Source organism: Theobroma cacao, chromosome 7, assembly GCF_053813885.1.
Source record: "Theobroma cacao isolate CCN51 chromosome 7, ASM5381388v1, whole genome shotgun sequence".
Lineage (NCBI taxonomy): Eukaryota > Viridiplantae > Streptophyta > Magnoliopsida > Malvales > Malvaceae > Theobroma > Theobroma cacao.
The window spans coordinates 16234234-16237903 of record NC_142645.1 but is presented as its reverse complement, the minus strand read 5'-3'; positions in this window follow the sequence as shown (position 1 = coordinate 16237903).

Below are 3670 nucleotides of genomic sequence, written 5' to 3'. Positions count from 1 at the left end.
TTCCTTGATTTTAAAGTACACTTAAGAAGAGGTAAGTGTCAAATTTCATCTTCGGACTGATAAACTAATAAGGTTACAAGATTTAGCATTTGGAGTAAATTTGAGAAATATCAAGTTAGATATGTTGTGGGTGATTGATGACGAGCAAATTAGCTATGACATCGGAAATGTAGAAATGATTAGTAATCAAAATGAGACTTGGAAAGGAATTTTAAAGGGAAAAGTTTGAGCAACTTTAATCTTGAGAGGTTGAGTTATTGATTAAAGAGATTAGTTAAGATTATAAGGGGGTATGTGGAATGTCATAATTTATTGAAATGCCTTATGGTATAAGTTAAGATTTATCTAGTGAGCACTCGAACATGAAAGTATTAGAGTTTGTTTTTGGGAAGATGGTTACTAATGGTTACCGGATTTGAATCATCCGTGATGTGAAACATATATGAATAAATAAAGAGTGTTTGATTCTTATGTATTATGAAATGCTTGAATGGAATTTGTATGGAGGTATGTGAAACGGAATAGAGGTTGGCTGACCATTTAGACCCATAGTCAATGGTGGAATAAATGCTTGAATGTTGGAAGGTTTGATAAAAGATCAAAGTAGAGGAATTGTGGATGGTTAAGTAAACATGCATGATTGATGATTTAAGGATGATTTGATTGAGGTGTGACCGAAATTAATAGCATATTTGAATTCTATTCATAAGATATAGAAGGATATTGTTTTGATCTAACAAGAGTAGTACACATAATTATATATTATGACATCATTGACTTTTCTATAAAGATTGGAAGTTGATATAATGCATAAACCAAGATTCTATGTTAAGAATGCCCGACGAGAGTGATGTGGCAGAACTTGAGAACTTTGATTCTTCACCCTACGTAGATTTGAATTCGATGAGGTAACATGGGAGGCCGAGGAGGAGATGCAGACAAAATATCCCCGCCTATTTGACGCTTAGAGGTATGTTTCCTTATAGTTAAATTTAAATTTGGGGACCGAATTTTTATTAGTGAGGGAGAATGTGAGACCTCAGCCTCTATAGGCTCATAACGAGGCATAGGCGTAATAACCCGAGCTAGGGGTAGTTTCGTCATTTCCTCTAATAAGTTCCCAGAAAGAAGTTTTTTGATATTTAAGGTTTAAATAAGCATAAAGACCAAATAAATGATGTATAATGATGAAAACTTGAAGAAAACTAGATGTGGCAATAATTTTTACAACATGGGCAAAATGGTCATTTTGCACCTCGAGTCAAAATTTTAAGTTTTCGTAAACACGAGTATATTTAGACCATTGTGGACTTAGCCTCAGTGTCAAAATAGTAAAAAGATTTCACAGAGGATTGGAGAAGAACAAGCTAACTTGCTAAGGGCATTTTCATAATTTCAAGTGGAATGGATAAGCTTGAGTTGTAAATATATTTTTCTTTCAGCAGCTTTTTCATTCTCCAGTAGCTTATTCTCCTTCTTCTTCTTCCATCTCACGTTGCTTCCATCCTCCATGGAAGCTTGATATGAAACTTTCATAACATTCTCTCTCTAGCTTTAATTTTCATACCTTTGTGCCCTTTTGACTGGAACCCTTGTGCTCTTTCACTCTTTCACTTTAAAACCCTCAAAAAAGTCCTTGTTCAGCACTTTCTCTCACTAGCTGGAGGTTTTAAAGAGAGAAAAAGAGAGTTTCCACATTTGTTTGGAAGCTATTGAAAGGAATTCAACTACAAAGAAACCCTAAGGTGAGTGATGAACTAGGCTTGCTTTTAAGTTGTTAATAATGGCTAGTAATTGGGATTACGAGCTGTTTTATTGTTGAGTTGTTTTCTCATTTTTAGTGTAATTAGAGTAGTGCAAGGAATAGCCATTTGATATAGTTGGAAGCCAATTAGGAATGACAAGTAGAATTTGAATTAGAAACTAGATTTTGGAGTGTTATTAATGTAAATTGGATTGGTTGTGATGTTGTGTGTGTATAGGTTCCAACAAGGCCTCACATATCCATTTAGAGTATTAGTTAAGGTTAGAGTCAAGCAAAAGAAACAACAAGACTGGTGAGTGAACTTGCATTTCAAAGTATTTTTGGGAATGTGAATGTGTTTGCACAAGACGTTAAATGATTTTATCAAACTTTTCTTAAGAATGGGTGCCTTGGGAGCAAGCTCTTACTAAAATATCTTTGTGTTGTGATATGTGGCTATTATGGATTCATATACTACTACATTATGTTGATATATATATATACGTATGAATATATTGTTGTGTAATGATATTGACTCGACTATGTGCCAGTAGAGAGTTCGCATAAGCCTATGATGACCCAGTTATGTGCGAGTAGGGAGTGTGCATAAATCGGTGATGACCCAGCCATGTGCGAGTAGGGAGTGCACATGAGCTGATGATGATGGGATGGTGTAAATGATGATGATGGAATGGTGTGCATGATGATGATGGGTATATATATATATATATACCTATGTAAAAATGTGTGTTATAGGAAGTTTATGAGTAATGGTATATGGTTGTAATGCATATGAAATTTGGCATGATGAATCTTGAGAAATTCCCATTTTCTTACAAATTGATCTTTATTGCAGCACCAAATGGATTTTTTGTGCAAAGGAAGCCCCTTTTTCACTTAAGTGGCCTGCTTCTTGCTGCAGTGAGAAACATTCTGTTTTGACAGCAGAAAACTCACTACAGCAGAAATAAATCTCGTTGCAGCGAGAAACTCTCAAGTTCTGATGTAGTACCTTCACTTTGATGGAGATTTAGACCACCTTCCCGTCCGAACTGGGAAAAGTGGTAAACATAAAAGGTTGTAGCCCTTTATCTTATCTTTCTAATTGTCAAAAACTAGGGTCAATTGGACTTCTGTAGATTGAGATAGGGTCGAAAAACTAAAATATATGCAAACTGACACTGTTTCTCGCTGCAGCGAGAAACTTTCTATTTTGGCCCTTGAATCTCACTGCTACGAGAATGAACTTTGCTACAGCAAGAAACTTGCTGCCAAGCTTGCTACCTTTCTTGATTTTGACCTATTTTTCACCCATTTAACTTTATGGATTGATCATGGGTTTGTGAAACACTATGAGGGTATTAATCAAGGTTTGAAATGAGGGGTTTTTAGTAAGAAATTAAATCAAGTGCATTGTTTATGAAACAAGTGTATCATGATTTCCAAATTCTTCCTATCGATTGCTTGTTCCCTTCTTATGTTCACTCATTGAGTTTCATACTCACGTTTTTAAAATTCATGTTTTTAGATTTGGAGGCAATTGGGACCTAGATTGAGTCGCACACATATGTTCATCTTCCTGGTAGGTACTATGGCATCTCAATAGCTGTATCTTCACCCAGAGTCACTCCGCTGATGATCTCGAGTCTATTACTTGTGAACATGTATATGTAATGTAAACTACTAAGAGTCATGTTCTAAATGAAGTATGTATATGTTGGATTGATAATGACAGTACTTTGATATAATATAAATATGAATATTCAGTTGTTATAAAATATTATTGGAACATTTACTTTTGAGAATTACAGCACTTCATTTTAAAGATGATGGATGGGAATGATAATCGGAATTGCATAAAGAGGCTTGCTTGGGCTTAGTGGGCTATGCCCATTGGGCCCATGGGCCGATCATGGCCTGGGAATT